General features: G+C 36.1%; 1 protein-coding gene across 6 annotated transcripts in view; it reads right to left on the bottom strand.

Annotated features, from left to right (window-relative positions):
• peak1 (pseudopodium-enriched atypical kinase 1) overlaps window positions 1-19,705 on the bottom strand; it is a 126,498-nt gene that overhangs the window by 66,876 nt on the left and 39,917 nt on the right. The window contains exons 3-4 of one of the 6 annotated variants that reach the window (XM_069190618.1): window positions 12,950-13,027; window positions 11,199-11,392 (exon numbers count right to left, since the gene is read on the bottom strand). The exons of 3 other annotated variants lie outside the window; for them this stretch is intronic. The gene's annotated coding sequence lies outside the window, so the exon portion shown is untranslated. Of the gene's footprint in view, window positions 1-4,515; window positions 5,196-11,198; window positions 11,393-12,949; window positions 13,028-19,705 lie in introns of those variants that run through there. 2 more of the 6 variants (XM_015343573.2, XM_015343576.2) reach the window with 2 other exon arrangements.

Here is a 19,705-nt window from a genome sequence, read left to right as displayed (position 1 = left end):
CTGATTACAAATAAATGAGAAAAAAAAGTGATCAGGCCCTGATACACAAAATACAAAATACAATCAAACAATGTGAAAATGCTTTTTTTGTTCTTACAGACATTCATACTTTTGTTCTTACACATCTTCTTATATCCCTTTAAAAGAGATAATTCTGTAGTACTTCACGAAATGAAAAAGACACCTTTAACATTAACAAAAAATAAATTTTAAAGGAATCTGCTGAAGGGTTTATAAGGAACCAATTTTTAATTACCCTCCATGTATATTTCTGGTTGGACTAAAATAACAGTTCAAAATAATCTTTTTTTTATCCTGAAACTAGTGTAGCAAACTACAATTGCATTCCACTTATATTCATATTAAGGTGGATTGTGTATAAAAAATTACTCCTTTATAATGCATGTGAATTCCCTCTGGTGCCTCAGTAAGGCAACAGAGACTAAATGCATTAGTCCAGATGTTCCTGGGGTTAGGTTGTCTAGGACAAGAATGTAGACCACAACCCCAAACAACGTCACTCTCATCTGAAACCTAACCCTCCATGGTGAGGAAGACAAGAGTAGAAGCAGTCTAATCATCCCAGTAATTAAAAACAGAACAAAAGTGGTGGTCCAGTATTATCATTAAAGCATCAAAACCACAAAGGAATATCCTATAACATGACAAAAGAAAAAAGTAGCTTAACTGAAGGCAAATAGCCTCAACAGACAGCCACTGGGTAATTTGCAAACTATTCCTTTCAACTCCTGTTCAATCAATGGAAAAAGACATTCAAAAATGTCTTGAATCACAGAAATGAATCCTTAGTACAAGAGTATAATTGTGTTTTGTTTGCAATTTAGTGTCTAGAACTGTGCTATTCAAACAAAGTTACTGGACAAAGTGCTGTAAAACAATACTGGAACTGAAGGTTAAATATGATTGAAAGAAAAGTACGAAGTTTTTGTTATGCTTTTGGAAAAGGTGAATTAAAATGAGTTTGAAATAAAAAGATTAATAGTGTGTTTACTAGAAATAAATCTAAAACAATTCATTTTGATACTGCACTCAGGTCACGAGAGGAACAGGACTATCTACTACATTCGGTTTGACAATGCAATAACTAAAATGTTACTCATACCTTGAACTAAGCAGAGTGGGACAGGACTTCAAAGTTGTATCTTATATTTTCTGACGTTGACTAAATGTAACTACCGCTCTGTAAACTCTAGAAAAAACGCAGGGCTATTCTATTTTTTTCTTAAAGTGATTAGTCACTTAAAATGAGCAAAAATATGCTATGAAACATTACTGACTCACAAACTTTTTCACATGTTTCAAAAAATTGTTCCTGTTATTTCATTCATATACTGTGCATCAAATAGCACATGGCATGTAACGGCAACACATTTACAAAGTTATTATTAGGAAAATTACAGTCTTTTGTTGCATGTGCACTGAAATTTAATGAATAGACCAGAACAGACATAAATTCCACTGCAAGTTACAGTTGCTTATGTGGCCACTGCTGGAATTAATACAGAATTGACATCTGCAACACATACTTTGAACCAGGCTGCAGACACGGTCTTCTGTCCAATTTCTCTTTTAAAGCCTACACAAACACATGACTAGTTTCTCAGTTCTAGATAGCACACCTTTCCCAGCTGATCCCTCAAATGTTCAGTGGAGTTCAGAAGTAGCGACTAGAGCATCCACATGATAGCTATTACATTTTCATATTGTAAGAAAGCTAGTGTTACAAGGGCAGCAAGAGAATGTACATTGTTCTGCTGGAATGATGTCAAATCCAGATGAGCCCATAGAGTGGACAGTAAGTGAAGTCCCAGGATCACATGTAGCATGATGCAGTCAGATTGCCATCAACCAACAACTACAAATGGTAACTGTGGGGACTAGACACTCCTCTCCCCACCATCAAACTTGGACTTCCCAAAACCTTGGTCTGCTGTATACAAAATATAACATTTCACTTTGTATGGTCTGCACCCCACTTGTCAATGTCGGTAACAGCGGTCTACACAAAATCTTGATTCATCAATAAAGAGGATTTAGCTCCACTGCTGGTGGAGGAGTTGCTAACATCAGCCTGCATCAATGTGGCTGAAGGACTATGAATACGAAGACTGGTGAGCACCAAAACCCTGTATGGTTGCCTGGCCTGCAAACTAAGATTCTTTAGTCACCTCCTCAATGCTGAACTGATGAACATTTCTGATGCAAGACTGGCACTGGGAAAACATTTCATTACCTGTGCCCAATCAGCACTCACCAGTGAGGTGATTTATGCAACAAAGCCACTCAAATGTATCACTGTCAGTTATGTATAATCAATTAATCACAAGAATGGAAAAAGCATTTAGTCAAAATCCTAAATGTTTTTATTTAAAAACACACATGCACTGAGTCATAAGGATCTTTAAATGCTCAGTACAAATTCAAATTAAAAATAATCCTTTTCACACATTTACTGAATTTCATTTTCAAGTGCATATGTTCCAGCACAGTCTTCATGTATAGAGTTTGTGCAGTTTTTTTTTTATGTGCTTACAGTTCCTCCAGTGAAATACTTAAAAGAAACCCAGATGAAGCATCTGATCATGTGTAGGAGGAAATCTATGCAATAACAAAGAAAGCAAGCCCATGCTTTGAATAACTGATGATGATTACTTAAAATTTAAGAACAACAAAATGTGGGTTAGGTTTCTTCACTGCGACTTAAGATTTTGCATCTGAGTGTTTGTAAGATAAAAGATGAAAGTGTTTCCGTTTACCCCCTTCGGGCACACATCTGTCTCTCACCTACTCTGCAGTCCCCATGGTTAAAGCTAAAGAAGATGCAACTTCCAAAGTGAGGAGAGCACCTTAATTAGGGAGCTGATGTGAGAACTATGTTTGCTTGCGTGTGCACAAAAATGTTGAATAGAATGGGGACGGCAAAATTTTCTATCCCAGTTTCCTTTTGTTTATCCTTCAAAGCAATACATTCACTTTTTTTGCTGCAGCTCTACAACATGATTCTCTCATGTTTATGCCATGTGCAAATACACGGCATACAAACATGATCTTTATGCACCAAGAAGTTAGCACTTTGATTTAACGTCTCATCCTGAAGACGGCACCTCCCAGAGTACACTGTAGACAACTACAATAGGGCATTGGTAAGAGTACCATGTTCTAGTGCAGCAACACCATTTCAAGGAAAACCAGGTTACTACTTAGATCAGACTATATGGTGGTTGTCTCTGGAACGGTGGTCTGCTGCTTTCAGACTACTTGTAAAAACATAAATTGGTTTTCTACATTTAGTAAAGTTACCATCAGACTGATTAATCTACCTTTATATCAATTTTAATGGTTCTATTTTTTATACATCCATATAAATAGATTTATATACAGCATTTTAGATATTCATATAAAATAAAACTAAAATCCCACCATTTCCTGAAAGAAATGAGGGGGTTTATCTTCTTGAACTTCTTCTTGAACATTTTGACACTTGCATAAATGTATATTAGAATAAACACAATGAGACCGGCTATAATTCAAAGGGGATATCTCCTCACTCATTACTTATCACACAATATATTTTGAAAAACAAATTTTAGTAAATTAAATGCAACTTCTATACTTGTTTTTACATAGAACTTTCTCTTGCTAATTTGCTGATTAAATTAAAATGAATTGGGGATGTCTCAAAGAAGCAGAAATCACGACTGATGTTTAATAACATTTAATGAGATAACCCAGCTTTATCTTGCATTCCCAAACAAACAGGTTCTTCAACTCTTCTGAAAAACTTAATTTAAAAAACAGTCTAAAAAACGTAGTTCCCTTTCATTTCAAATCTAGCTGTTAGATATCCTAGTAATATATTCCCTCTCAATTCATGAATTCTAAAAAATGTTGATCAGATCAAATGGCTCTGAAATACGAATTTAAACAGTGTGATATAAAACCCAGAAAACAGATAAAAAGGATTTCTGGTAAAGAAATACATTGCTATTTCTTCACAAATTACATAGGAAAAATATAGGAAGAATAGCAACAACAGAAAAAGGAACAATAACTGTAACAGTTTAATAATGCTAAGTAAAAAAAGCTCTCCATCTTATTATCACATTTCATTCACATATTATCTATTGCCCCCTTATCACGGATATCTCCCACCTGCAGTAGCCAAGATAAAATACCTAGAGTACAGAAAGTCATGTAATCATCTGAAGTACGGTTTTAAAATGCAGAGATCAACAAATGATGCACAACACATACAAGTACATACAGTAGACACCTTATTAGTATTCAAGACACTCGTTAAAATAAACATATCCTGTCTAATTACAGGATAACACCATACTGAATGTCCACTGCTTTAGAGATGCTCTGCTCCCTTGTATTTCTAACTCTAATTAGCTCTATCTGTCCATAATCCTCAATCAATGTCAGAGGCTGGCCCGCTCCATGGCAACAGCTGATTTCAGGCAAAGGAAGAGAGGAAAAAAATAAACTTACGAGCATTTCCATGAACCAGTCTAAAATCCCAGCACTGTGGGGAATGAGAACAAGCCACACTACAGGAGAGACAAACACTTAGGGAGAATTTAGGGAGCTTCCCTTTTCCTCACCTCCTCCTCTCCCTCTCTCCCCTGGTGGCAAACATCCAGCTCAGTCTTTCTCCGTCACCTGATCCCTTTTGCAATGTATCAATAATTCAGCTGCCGCTAAAAGCTCCATTATTAAGTAACTTACTGACATGAAGAGGAAGATCAGAAGAAAGGGAGAACAAGCATACAGAGAGAGACGGCAGTGTTGCCGCAGAATCCCATAGAAACATATCAGCTTCCTAATGTTCCTAATGAAGCACTTTAAAGGGTTTGAATCGCCCAGCTGTCTGCTGCTGCACAGCTCATCCTAAGGCAGCCTGTTTTTGCTCTCTGTTAGAAAAAGGCAATCGTTTCTCGTGTGCAGAAGAGAGGATCCTTTTGGGATTGACAACCGCTTACAATTCTTTGGACTTAATCCACAAGGTATTTAGGCATTCATTGCATGTCTCCAAATCTTTCATTCTGTCCTGTTTTGTGCCTTATTTTTAAGAACAACTCCTCTTTTGGTTGCACGTCTTGGAGAAACATGCTCATGTTTCATACTGTAACACTACTTTCCCCTCTTCTTCCAGAGCTAAAATGAATCACTGTCTGCTTGCTTGCTTGAATTGTAATTCTTCGCTTCCTTATTTGGGACTCACTCTTCAATTCTTGTTTTTTTTTTCTCTCTCTCTCTCTGCTTCTGTCTTGTAACTCAGGAACTTTGGAAAATGAATCTCGTGAATGCCCAAAACTATTCAGAGCATTCATTGCAGCAAAAAATACAAAAGAGGGTACAGGCTGTCAAGGAAGAGAAATCAATCCAATGGAACTTTTTTTGTAAATTGCTCATGCAAAGGAATGTTAACTCTAATTTCTATGAGGTCCAGATATTAAAGCAAGATGACAAGCCATTTACAGCGAAGTATTACACAATTCCATACAATGTGGAACACAAAACCGTCAAATATTCAACATGACATGCTAATTATTTATTTTTATAGTCTTCATTTCAAATGGTATTTTATTTCAACAGGAAAAAGCCTGCCAAAGGATAAGCCAATAAACCTCTTTTTAAGGATGAGTATGGGATAACATACTGTAATTAGGGTTCAGTCTATGCAGGAATTTTTCACATGCTTTCAATGTACTGTATGTGAAAATGTAATGAACTAATTTTAGACAACATTCTGTTCTTTGTAAACAGTTGTTTACTTCCAGTGAGAACTTCCATATATAATAACTTCCATAATCTATGCCAAAGAAAGAGAATCCATTACTAGCAGTGGCATCCTTCCTAAAGAAGGACATTTAAACTATCAACCAAAGTATGCTTTGTTGGTCACATTTATTCAAAAGAATAGGCTTTTTTGGCCTTCATGTAAGCTGCTAATAGATACCCCCCAAGAACAAAAAGTTTTGTTACACATTATAAAGAAGCTCATCCCACATATTTCCATGTGTCCAGATTCCACTAAGGTGTTTGACAAAACTGTACAGATCATTAGCTTTTCTTGATCTTCTCTTTCTGTAGTAAAGACTTCTTAAAAGCATTTTAAATCTCAGTGTTTTTAATTTTTTCTCATTCTAGTCAAAGAGGCTATATTTCCTGTAGATCAAACTACAGCTTCTGAGCTTTAATAAAGTACAGCTTCTGAGCTTTAATAAAGACTGACCAAACACATATATATATAGTCCCCAAAATATCACAAATATATTTTACATGTTTTTCTGAAGAGCAGAATGCAAGCCTCATACTTTGAGAAACAAATACAAACCCAACCTACAATTTTGCTCCAATGTTTCACATTTGCTTTGTGAGAACAAATGACTAGCAACTGTATCTAGAAACGAACATTACAAATATTTGCATTACATATTATTCTGCTGTGAATTCTTTAAAAAAATAACCAAGCCATTGGGTGCAATAATTTCTCTGTACAATTACATCTCAACCATCTGCCTAGCAGATAGGTATGTTGCCTTGGGTTTCATTGTAAATGCATCGCAGAGCCTGAAATGGCGAAAAGGGTCCGATGCCTTCATCAATTAACTAAAACCATTGGTTAAAGATTCATTTGACTTTATGGAGTTAAATTCTTCTTCCTAAAATCCATTAAATTATTTTAAAAAATGAAAATCACTCCTTCTATAGATGTCAAAGGCAGACAAATAGCTCTTATGTAAAATAAACAAAGCACTGACAATATTTTAATATATTAAACTATCAATGTTTTGGGGCTTATTGCTGAATTGTATGTAGTTACTATCCATAAAAAGGGTGATAAAACTTGAACAAGAAATCATAAACCAATAAATAATAGTTCTACAACAGAACATTTTCAACAGGAACAATTTTTATTCAACAACCAAGGAGTACCAGGGGTAATGAATATTAACAGAGCACATTATATTCAGATTTTCAAGTCTTTTGATAAAGTTCCTCATAGTCATCAATTCTCAAAGTAAAGAGGCAAACAATCAAGGTCATGCTTGTACTGCCAAAATAAGTGATACACCAACATAGTGACTTAATAGGGTGTTGGGACACCATGTGCTCAACGTCAATGTGCCTTGGTACATATTCCACAAGTGTCCAGAACTCCACCAGAAGGTTGCGACACTATTTTTCAACAAACACGTCTATCATTTGTGTTTTGTTAAAGGTGGTGGAAAACGCTGTCTGAGGTGCCACTCAGCATTCAATTGGGTTGAGATCTGGTAACTGGGAAAGCCCTTGCATATGGTTTATATCACTTTCATGCTCATCAAACCCTTCGTTAACTGGTGGGGGGCTTTGTAGTCCTGGAAGTTTCCATACCCATCAGGATAGAAATGTCTCACCATAGGATAAACATGCTCACTCAGAATGGCTTTGTATTTATTGGCATTTACCTTGCCCCAAAAGGGATTGAATGCCATGCCAGGAAACTGCACCTTTCAACATAACAGAACTCCTAGAATCCTTCACCGTGGGAAACAAGACTCAATCCTGTAGGCCTCTTTTGGCATGTGCCACACATGTACTCATCCTCTTGTTGACAACACAGTGAAGGATAATTCATCTGACCATATGGCTTTTTTGCACTGCTCAGTCAACCAGAGTTTTAGGTGTAACAAGGTTTTAATGCATTGCAACTTGACCATATTATCACTTTCTGTAAATTTCTTGATGGACTGTACTTGATGAAACTGCCTGCTTATTCCTCCAATTGACATTTGCAGTCATCTGATTCAGAATTGCTCATCTGTTTTGCCTTACAACTCGAACCAATGTACTGCCAGTCCACTGCTGGAAACATGCACATATACATTTAAGAATACAAGAACTATTTAGAGATACCAATTAACTTAGCATGTGTTAGGAAGGTGGTTGGAAAGCATAGCTCCCAGAGTAAAACCACACAGAAAGAACATATGGACTGCACACTTGAGGTGACCAAGACCATTAAAGTCAGGACCCAGGGTCTCCAAGCCAGCAGCACTAAGAATTTCAGCAAAGAAGGTTTGCTGGACATGAGATACCCCTCAGTTCAAGATGGAGAAATGGGCAGAAGGGTGGTGAAATAGACAGAAACAATAGTTTCAGTAAACTTTTCCTAATTATTAGAGATGTGACACACAAGAGATATTCGAGAAAAGAAAACACAAAGCCAAGAAAGAAATCATAAAGATATGGTAAGAAGTTCAGCCTGTCCGCAAAGATCAAACAGTCAATGCATGGTTGTGCATTATAATGCCAGCATGATTCATCTAAACATGATCTGAATCTGAGATACATAGCCCTGCTAGAATATCAGTAGAAGTACCTATTCACTGCAACAAAAACATGCTTGTGGTCAGTCCTTTAGGAACATAAAAAAGGGCAGGCTTGGAGCTTGTCAATTATAAATCAAATTAACTTTACAAACAAATTTAGGAATTTCCCTGTGTCTTATTCTTTTATACAAGCACAACACCCTCACTTCAGTGCCATGCAGAGTGACATAATAAAATACAGCAAAAGTTCTTTGTTGTTGTTGCAGCTCCCTGCCCTCTGATCAAAAGAAAATCTCTAAGGTTTCTCTTATTCCCAGTGGCTTTTAGTATTGCACGGAACAAAAAGCATGCAGGAAGGAAAAAAAGCTGGCAAAACAGTTTCTAATCTGATAAAGGAAAATTGTGGACCTTGCTTTTCATCAGGGGCAGTACTTTCTCAGAAAAAAAAACAGTAAGAAATTTCTAAAGCACAGAGTACTAAATTAGGTGCAAGCAATTTAAACTATTATTTGTATGCAACTATAAATTTGTAAATAAAGCTTATACAGCAAATAATTGTTTCATAATTCTGTTATTAAATTATAAAAAGCTTAGTTGATTTTATAACATATTTTAATATGTGTGCCTCATCATTTAAATTGACTTACTATTGATAACGATGTTGTAGGTCACAAAATATTTAATGTACTTAAACCCTGTTCATTTTCTTTCCCCCTCCCCAAACCTGAAGTTAGTAAAATGGCAAAATAAGTCTTCACCCCAGGCCAATAATTACAGAACACTGCCAAGCAGGATCCACCATACAGTCTGGTACGCAAACATGTACCTTGAAAAACAAATGCATAATATAAAGAAAATCTTAAACATGTTTATTTCACCAGTAAAACTGCAATACATATTCCTATACATTTGTCAAATTGATTTATAACAGCCAGAAAGATTTTATTACTAAAACAGTGAGTGAATTCAACATTGCATATCACTTCAAAAAAGCAGGCATTGCCAGTTAGGATATCAGCCAGCACAGGTGCACGTAACCCTATTTATTTTAAACCTTAGGAGTATCTCAATTTATTCAATTTGACTAAAATGCACCTAGAGCATGGCTGTCATAGAGGCAACTTACACAAGGCACTCATATTTGATGTAATTTAACCCACATGTGCTTGGCAATGAAATACAGTCCCTGCTGTGCTGATTTTTTAAATTTCTCTTTTTGAATGGCCTTGAATAATGTCCATTACATTATGTCCATTTACCTAGCTCCCCTCTTAAGCTCTTGGCTAGAGCCAGTCACACATCTACTTTTATGGACAAAGCCAATCATTTACTTCAACCCTATTTCACACCGGGGATCTAAAAATCTTGGCAGGACTATCTTTCACCAATAATATTCAAGAGCACAGGACATTATGGCCTTCAGGGCAATCTGTATCTCAAATGGCCTATTGTCTCATAAACTCTCAGATCTATGAGCTTGAGTAGGGAACATTCTAAAGATGCACAGCAGTTGATTTTAACCCATTCCATTGGGGACCAATACAAACTGTTTTTCTATCCCTGCAATATATTCTCCTTTACAAACAAGTATAGCAAATTTGTCAGTGTCTATTTTGCAGCAACATATGGTTTTAAAATTCAGATATCTTTAATAGGCATGTACAAAGAACTACAATGTTGCCAGAGCAATGTTATACATTATGTTGCTATTTGAATTGATTAGGTTTTTTGTTTATATATATGGATCAGAAGGGGCTAGGAAAATGTCTTTTGTGTGAATTATTGTTATCACACTACACAGAGAACGTTAGACAAAATTAGTTTCTGGCACTAAAATTAAAATGTCGATTACATAAAAAATATTTGCGAAATTTCAGTTGCTCACCTAAACCCCTATAACACCTCGTTCGTTTCAATCTGTCTCTGAGAGGTTGAAAGCTAAAAGAGCTTTATTTACACCAATTACGGAGCACCATAACAAATTACTAGGAAGAGTTCCATTTATACCATTTGGATTGATAAAAACAATGAAAAAAGAAATTTCAGTTTTAAAAAGAGGCTATTAAATGAATAGATAAGTCCAGGACAGAGAAGTCCACTAGACAGGAACCCACAGGGCATACAGTCTAGTTAATATTTTGAGCTTATTAAGGATTCTGGTGCTGTAGCCTAGGTATGTTTGTGGCAGTGAGCTCCCAGTTATTTGTATGCAGCAGGTCTTGCAATCTGTGCCCTAAAAAGCCCTTTTAACCAAGCTCTACTTGAGCAGAATTGTTCTAACTCAGATCTTCACTGCATCACCAAGTGCAGGATTCAGCAGTGCACAGAATGCTAATACGTCTGCTGTTGCTTGGGCTTTTTGGAAATGTCGGAAAAATTCAACATATAACGGTGCTGTCCTTCCTATGCACACAATTAGTCAAGAGGTACAAAAAAAACATGAAAACCACAAAACATTCTTTGAAAATGTGGAAATTAAATGTTCTAAAAGTGTGCATGGATTATACCTCTCAATGTTTTCAATCACAGATTTGTAAATATTAAACACTTAAGTGCAAGAAACCTGTTGTTCATGATCTCCCACTGGGAATATCACAGTATTCAAAAATTTGCCTCGGGTAAATTTGCCTCGGGTACCAAAGACTTAAAGTTTTAAGATCCAACATTTATATCTTTAAAATCTAATGTTGTGAAGTTATTTGAAATGGCTAAATAAGTGTTAATCGTAATTAGGTGTTCTTGCATACTAATACTTTTAGCAAAAACAGTAGGTAGTTAACAACAAACTTTTTTTAAATTGAAAAATAGTCTCACATCTATGTACCCTTATAAGCTGTACCATGTCAATGTTACCTTTCAGCAAGGTCAGCGAACAGTCTGTTCTGGTTATTGAAGACTGTCTTCTTCTGCACTTGTTCTTTCTTGACCTCTTGCAAGCTTTCTCCTTATTAAACACAGATCCAGTGTCCAGAAAGCAAAACATTTGCTTGATCTCTTCCCATTGATGCCAATCTCCCAGGCTCCTCTATTACCAAGCTTCAAGAGATCTGTGAATGATGTTCAAGTTGTCAAATTTCACACTGAAATAATTATACTGCTTCAACAGAGGATAGACCCCAAAAACAGAAAAATAGCTGAGCAGTTAGCTGCTTGTTATTAACAACACAATTTTATAAATAGTGTAGAAATTCACTGCAGTGACCTAATGAATAATGCACTAAAGCTTTAATGAAATGTTGTACAACAAAGTGCTGTCTTAAAGGGGAAGTTCAATGCTATTTTTATATTTTGGGGTTAGAAAGAATCTACATTGATGAATGTGTTTCAAACCATGAAAAAGTAAAATATACACAGTAAATTGTAAAACTTCTAATTTACATCACACAATAGACAACATTTCCAGGTATGTGAAGTGCCATGTTTTGCGATTCAGAACGAGGCAACAAAACGTCCAGTGAGGTGATGCAGCCTCGTGACACAGTAAAGACGCAGGCTTGCGAATATATCTCTTTTAATCCAACAGAAATATTTATACTTTTTAACTTTGCATGCAGATCACATTGGAACATGTCTGCACTGAAATGTCATCTGCCTGACCTCTATTTATTCACCGTACACCACATTACATTAGTCATTACGGTGACTTGTGAGCAGGAAGGGCTGCATCATGTTGCAATTCGTGGGAACTCAAATGCGAGCTTCTGACAACATGGCGACTCATAGTACTCTGACAAAGTTCACGATTCTGTGCTTAATTTGAAATTTGTATTTTTTTTTCTATAAAATAAATTAATTTTGTTACCAAGATTTAATAACCAGTATGAGAAATTGGAACTACAGTTCTCCTTTAAAAATTAAGCATATATAAAGATATTTCCATAAAGTACAGCTGGTTAAGGAATTAAACTAAACTTTACCCATTAGAAATCAATCAAATATCAATTGATCAACTTCAACTGTAAGGTGATTTAAGTTAGAATGTGGCTTAGTATAATTTTATGCCACTAACTCCTCCTGTCTGCTTTTGCAAGGCCATTTATCATTTTGACATCAGATTATATTATAAACTATTAGTTTTAAGCAGCAGAAAATGGGTAGGGCTTAGCATTATCCCTTTAATGAATCACTGTTTAATTAATAAACTTTAAAAGGCCCTCACCCTTTAAAATGAACATTCACACACAGTGTCATTTTTCACAAACTGATAAGAGCCCTCTGCACTCTTTGAAATAACAGAAACATACGTTGGACATCCCTGGTACAGAGAAATCATAGAGTAATATTTCAAACACAGCTTAAGCTCTATTAAAAAGTAAAAGCTTCAGATCTGCCTAACTAAATATATGTACATTAATACAGACACAGTATCCTTTAAATATTAAAAGCAGAATTATTTGATGTCTTCTACCAAAGACCATAATAATTACACCTAGACTAATATGGAGCAAAAGAGGAGATCCCATATCTATGAATTGGCTACATTACTCTGCTCTCCTCCCCACTGATAGCTGATGTGTGGTGAGTGTTCTGGCGCACTATGGCTGCCGTCGCATCATCCAGGTGGATGCTGCACATTGGTGGTGGTGGAGGGGAGTCCCCATTACCTGTAAAGCGCTTTGAGTGGAGTATCCAGAAGAGCGCTATATCTTGGTGGATCAAGGCTTTTAAAGTGGAACACAGGACTGGAGAAACAATGAAAAACACTGCACTGTAAATGCAAGAGTGCCTTAGCTGAAACTGCTGCAAAAAGACAGAAAACAGGAGGATGTTGTACATCAAATTATCCTGCTTCACTAACTAAAATACAGTTGAAGGGACATTATACCTTAATTGATTTCCAGCATATAGACATACTAAATGTATGTGCTAGAAAAAACCATGATTTAAAAGGTTCTGCAGAGAAAATATTAAACTGCTAATTTAAAACTGAAGATGTTCTTCCGCAGTACAGCTTATGGAGAAATATTATCAGAGTTTTCTTTTATTGCTGCCTGGATGTACAGAAATAATGTAAAAATCTGAAAATTGCTGAATACCACCATACATAAAAAAATCTGTTGTGTTTGCTCCAAAGCATATCAGCAACCTAACTAGGATACTTAAAACTAATATGCACAGGTAATGAAAAAGACTGTTAAAATACATAAAATAATATGATACACAGCATAAAAAGATGGAACTTTTGACACAGTGGTTTAATATTTAACTTTCCCTAAACAGCTCTTCAGACACAGTTAAGAGTTAGGAAGTAAAAAAGATAAGAGGTGGAACAAGGTCACAGTTACCTTTGAGCAGAAGTCTGAAATGTCATAAAGAAAGTGAAGTTGTGTTTGTTCCAAACTACTCTTCCAATATATTCTAAGTAAGTATTTTGCGACATAATGTTCCACAAAACAGTAAGAGACAACAACACACAGCAGCACAAAGAGTAAACAGAACAATTAAAAAAATAACTATTTACACAATTACAAAAAGATTGTGGAGTCCACAGACAATCTAATCATTCGGTTAATTATAATGTCTCTCGATAAGGTAATGTGATTTACAACATCACCTTGAAGATAAACTACCTGTTGCAACAACAAAAAAGATAAAACAAGGGGAACAAAGCTTGAATAATGAGGGAGTTTTTTTAGTGTAAATGTCTTTTCTTGATATTGATTTGAACTATTTCATATAGATTTTCTTTAACTGTAAAAAAGATGAGAGGGTTATTATTTTGGCTGTGGGGTTAACAAGATCCATTTTAGTTGTATTCATAGGTAACCTTTATATCTAGAAGATGATAAAGTATCTATCTATGACATTTAAAATAGGTATATATTATATTTAATAAGAAATGGTAAAAAATTGCATTTATATTTTAGTATCAAGTGTAAAAAATGGACAAAAGAAAGGGCACATTTATTTCTTAACCTTTTCTAGATTTTAAGTAAAATAGCAACTATATGACAGATAAGGCTCATTGATTAAATCTACAGGGTGTCAGTGGTTAAAATATAATCAGGCCTAAACTAATACAGGAGCTCCTATATATTAGTAAGTGAAAGGTATGCTTTGAAGATTAAGATTAAAAAGGTCAGATACTATACATGATGAGAGTCAGACAGTTTTGCACACAGCGTTGAAGCTGTCATTTGGCCCGAGAAGCAGTTGAGATTTTATTATCCAGGCTTGCTCTGTAAACAGGTGGGGTTTGGAACCATGTGCCAGCCACCATTCTAGCCACAAACCATGTGAAGCTCCTCACAGCAGCTGGAGGCGGCCAGCACCACAGAACAGAGCGACTGCACGTGTATGTGATTACATGGTGCAAAGAGGTGGGAAATCTGTTTTCACACAGCCGTCAGTGCTACTTTAAGACTCATCTTGTGTCTAGAAAGTTGGTCTTCTTAAAAGAAGCAGCTATATTCTCCTTATGTTTAAATAAGTTTTGTCACCATTTCTGTCTACTCTGAAATTTTAAATGTTAATATAATTATAAGAGTTAAACCTTTCTTATATAATTTAAAAGCTTCTAATAAGTGTTAATGATTAGAACGTTAAAAAAACAGGAATTAACTTATCCTACTCAGGAGTATGGCTTGTAAAAAAAAGATGTCAGGTTTCACTTGTACTTAGGAGATGGCATTCTAGTCACCTTCTGTTGCTTTGGAGGAATTAAGAATTAAGTTCTTCACAGAAACCAATATATTTACGATCGTAAACCAGATAACATTGTGAAAAAAGGTCCACGTTCCTCCAAGGAGGACCTGTTGGTTATGAAATATTGAAATTATGTTTGAGCCTGTCTGGAACATTACAAATGCAAGCCTTAAAAAAGTGTTCTTCTTGCTTTAGAATGAGGAATTTTTTTAAAAAAAATGTGTAGTAAACCAAAAAAGAAAATGAATTTCAAAGGTAACAGCTAGCACTCCAACTGCACCTAAACAAGGAAAGGCAGACAGTTTGCTTTGCATCAAAATACTGCATAACGAGGCATCAGACATCAGCAGCTGTCAAGATCAAAGCACGCTACATCTCAGAAAGAAAAGGTCTGCTTTATGATACATGACCTGCACCCCATTATCTCAGTCTAATATTTGTGATACAGGCTCAATTTGTTGCCATAAAAAGAAATATGTCTGATTCATCACTGGTGGATTATGTAGCAGTAATAAAGACTCCTGTCACTTCCATTCTGAATTTACAATTCATTTACAGCACCTAAGCCACCCGGAGAATACCCCACAGCTGAAGCGTTGTTTCTTTTCTTCTCTTTTCAGCATGGAATAAACTTTTACTTGTTCCTTTGCAACCACAATTATGTGATTTTCCTCTTTTAGCAAACAATGGGAAAAATGTTTTTTTTTTTTAAAGAAAGAAGTTGATAAAAAGTCCAATATACAGTAACAGCACACCCAAATACCTGATATTTAGAAGAGGGAAACTAAACATTTTCAAGACAACAAGGCAAAGCAGCTATTTTGTTTTTGCATGCCATGCACATACATACCACAAACCCCATGGATGTATCTGATGCTGGATTAAATCTTGGACTAATTCTGCCAGTTGCAGTTTTGCTATATTAGTTTTAAGTTACGAGCTGTTTGTGATGAAGATAATAAATCTCTGTCCTTAGGATGGCTTTTTCCTGTATCGACAACTCCTCTTTGAATAATTAAATTGCTACTTGAAACCTAAATAAGCAGCTGAAATAAGCAGCTAAGCAGGTGTGAGCCTGGTCAGTACCTGGATGGGAGACCTCCTGGGAAAAACTAAGGTTGCTGCTGGAAGAGGTGTTAGTGGGGCCAGCAGGGGGCGCTCACCCCGCGGCTCATGTGGGTCCTAATGCCCCAGTGTAGTGACGGGGACACTATACTGTAAACAGGCGCCGTCCTTCGGATGAGACCTAAAAACCGAGGTCCTGACTCTCTGTGGTCATTAAAAAATCCCAGGGTGTTTCTCAAAAAGAGTAGGGGTGTACCCCGGCGTCCTGGCCAAATTTCTCATCGGCCTTTATCAATCATGGCCTCCTAACAATCCCCCTCTATAAATTGGCTTCATTACTCTGCTCTCCTCCCCACTGAGAGCTGATGTGTGGTGAGCGTTACGGCGCACTATGGCTGCCGACGCATCATCCAGGTGGATGCTGCACATTGGTGGTGGTGGAGGGGAGTCCCCATTACCTGTAAAGCGCTTTGAGTGGAGTTTCCAGAAAAGCGCTATATAAGTGTAAGCAATTATAATTATTATTAAATAAGCTGATAAACAAAGGCAAAATTCAAGATATAAAGCAACTCAAACTTCAGTTCAATCTGTCAAAGGCATCATGCTGTAAAACAAATATTACTTTTGACTTAGCACCTACCCAATAACTGTCTCACAGGAAGGAACTCAGCCTAAACATATAATGGAATTTATCACATGACCTCTATCCATGGACTGAGAAGAGGCAGTTTTTCTTTATTGCACTGGCTAAGTTCCATGTTTGCTGAAATTGAGAGGTACATTTTATTGGAAAGGCTCTATGTAGTACTTCTCTATACACCTCTTGTACCATGTCTCCTCTTAAATAAATAAAAAAGCTACACAGTCTATTCTGTCTGTACTACCAGACACAACTGTGACTGTGAGCACCAGGCCAGATGAAAAAAAAAATCCTGGCCAATGACACATTTCTTTCACCTTGGAAAATATTAGGAGATTGGAGTTTTAATGAGGCTTCCAGAGCACTGGACACATGAGTAAAGGAAAAAGTAACAGATTCTGGTACTGAGCTTTCTAACCGAATACCACACATCAAGCAGCACCAGTCTCGAGCTTTCAATAGGCTCTCTCCCTTCAACAAAAGGATGTTCAAGCCATATTACATAATCCAAACAAAACTAATCAGAAACAGAAGAAAAAAAAACATGAAATCCCTTTTTTCTCTCCAGCACATTAAAATATTAATTACTTGAACAACTGCAGAACTCTTAGATGAACAACAGAGAATTGTTTTGAAACAACTTTTTAGATTTTACACTCTGCTAACTGCTCTACTATTAAGCAAAATATATCCAGCTACATACATTTAACAATCCACAAACTTTTCACATAATCTGTACACATGAAAACAACCAGCACACATCTTGTGCCACTCACCATATTGGTAAACAATACACTTTGCACAAGAGTATTAAGGTATGGTTCGCTAATTAACAAAGAACATTTTAATGTCTTTCACTTGAGTTCAATGGATGATCTACTGAGAGTCATTGCGTTTTCTCTTAACAACTCTATCATTACCAATTACAATATTTCATTTCAAGTGACAAATGTGGAAAAAGTGCACATCTGTTTCTTGATTTTTGTTTTTCATGTAGTGTGTGTAGTGAAAAACTGAAAAACATGCTGGTAGTGAACAAGAAACAAACAAACGGTATGGTAACTTTTGTGTTACATGGCTTAATTTAAGAAAATAATTGGATATACTGTATGAAGACAGAAAAAAGAGAAATATAAAAGTGAAGGGAATAGATGAGCCAGCTCCTGAAATGGAAAGCATTACAGAAATTTTAGTTGTGCGTGTGGGAGGCAATCACGTCTGCATGGCACATGTAGAGCAACTACATCACTTATAATTAAATAGGAGCTTGTCCATCTGACTGCTGGTGAAATGTCAAGTGCAGGTACACTCCCACCCTCTTCTCTTGTTTGCCTGTTAACAGATATACATCAGTGTCTACCCACTGCAAGGTAAAAACAGATGGAGCAAAACCTATCACCACCCCACCCCCACCAGAGCACTGTCTAATCACAGAGATCTGGCATCACAGGGGGAAAACCGCTGCAGTTCTTTGAGTTCCTCAGAATTTCCATGATTTCCATGTCAGTGTAATCAGAGCTAGCATTTTAACAAGAAGCAAAACAATGGTATGTAAACACGCTCACCTGCTACACTCTTAGAAATCTGCAGAAAAAGAACTCTGAAGGCTGACAGAATCAATTCAGATCACTTTCTCCTCTGGCTTCATACTGTACTTCAAGGGCTACAGAGTAAACTGTATAAAGGATGATTTTATGGTACTGTTTTCACACTATTAGTAACTTCAAACTTCCAGCTGACACAATTTGGAAGATGGATGTGTCCCTTGGGGTAAACAAGTTTCTTCCTGTATCTGCATTTTAGTGCATAACCATGGCTTCACAGCTAGATATAGTACATCACCATCTGGAACTCTGCCCATCAATTAGTGAGTAAACTAGTTAATGTGCAGTTGTACAGATAGAGGCCTCACCGGACAATGCTTGGGAACAAATACAGACAAACCATACATCATGTAACCTCATGATGCAGCAAAGGAATGGAAGAACAAGAAAGAATTCTGTTATTTCAGCACACGACAGATAACTTTAGTGTGCTGACCTTTCAAAAAGTACACACAATCCATTAAAATCCATAAAATGCACATATTCTTCTAAATATATTTGTTCAAATAAAATGGTTATTCCACTCCATTCTGTGCATTATTAACTAAAATGTGGAAACAAACTATAAAGCTAGTTTTAAAATGGGTAAACGGTTCTCTTTTATAACTTGTGTGGAATTAAAGGAAACAAGCTTAGCTCATGCAATGTAATGCAAGCCTATTCAATGATTTTGAAGACTGTAAAAAAATATATTCTTCCTATTCATATGCTCTGTTATTAGGCATTTTCTATGTGTGCATGGCTCTGATCTTACAGTCTTAAGCTGTGAGCATTTTTGTTCAAGTTTTTTTTTAGTTCTAAAGAAACATTCATACCATTTGCTTGTTAAATTATTGGAGAACAACCAGAAACAAAACCAAAACTCAATGAGCAAACAGAAGCTTACCACCTCTGGGCTACAAACTGTTTTCTCTGGCTGGATGTCTAGTTATCACTACCACGATCAGAGACCACACTGTAAAGCATTTGTGAGAGACCTACACCAAGCAAACCCAATAAAAATAGGCACTAATATGCTGCATTATTTTTATATTTACATTATGAACCATGTGATAAACATTTAAAACAAATTTCCCCAAGATGTTTATAAAAACAGAAGTGATTTTCTCTTTCTCTACAGACTGTTATGAAAAAAAGCCTGAATATTTATACTATGTGGGCTACAATCTAAAATGCACACAGCAAATACTGTAAACATTAAGTGACTCTATGCAATGGGAGCATTTGCCTATTAACTACTTGTCAGCAAAACAAAATCAGTTGAGTCAAGTGTCGTTCCAGATCACTTGTTTAACAGATAACATTGGGTGTTTCAAAACATTCTGAATGGCGTAAACATAATCATGAAGTAAATTGATTAAAATATAAGTACTCATATGACTACTTTGTACATAAATATTTTATTC

Source organism: Lepisosteus oculatus, chromosome 5, assembly GCF_040954835.1.
Source record: "Lepisosteus oculatus isolate fLepOcu1 chromosome 5, fLepOcu1.hap2, whole genome shotgun sequence".
Lineage (NCBI taxonomy): Eukaryota > Metazoa > Chordata > Actinopteri > Semionotiformes > Lepisosteidae > Lepisosteus > Lepisosteus oculatus.
The sequence above is the reverse complement of the archived record's forward strand: the minus strand, read 5'-3'. Positions and strand labels throughout refer to the sequence as shown.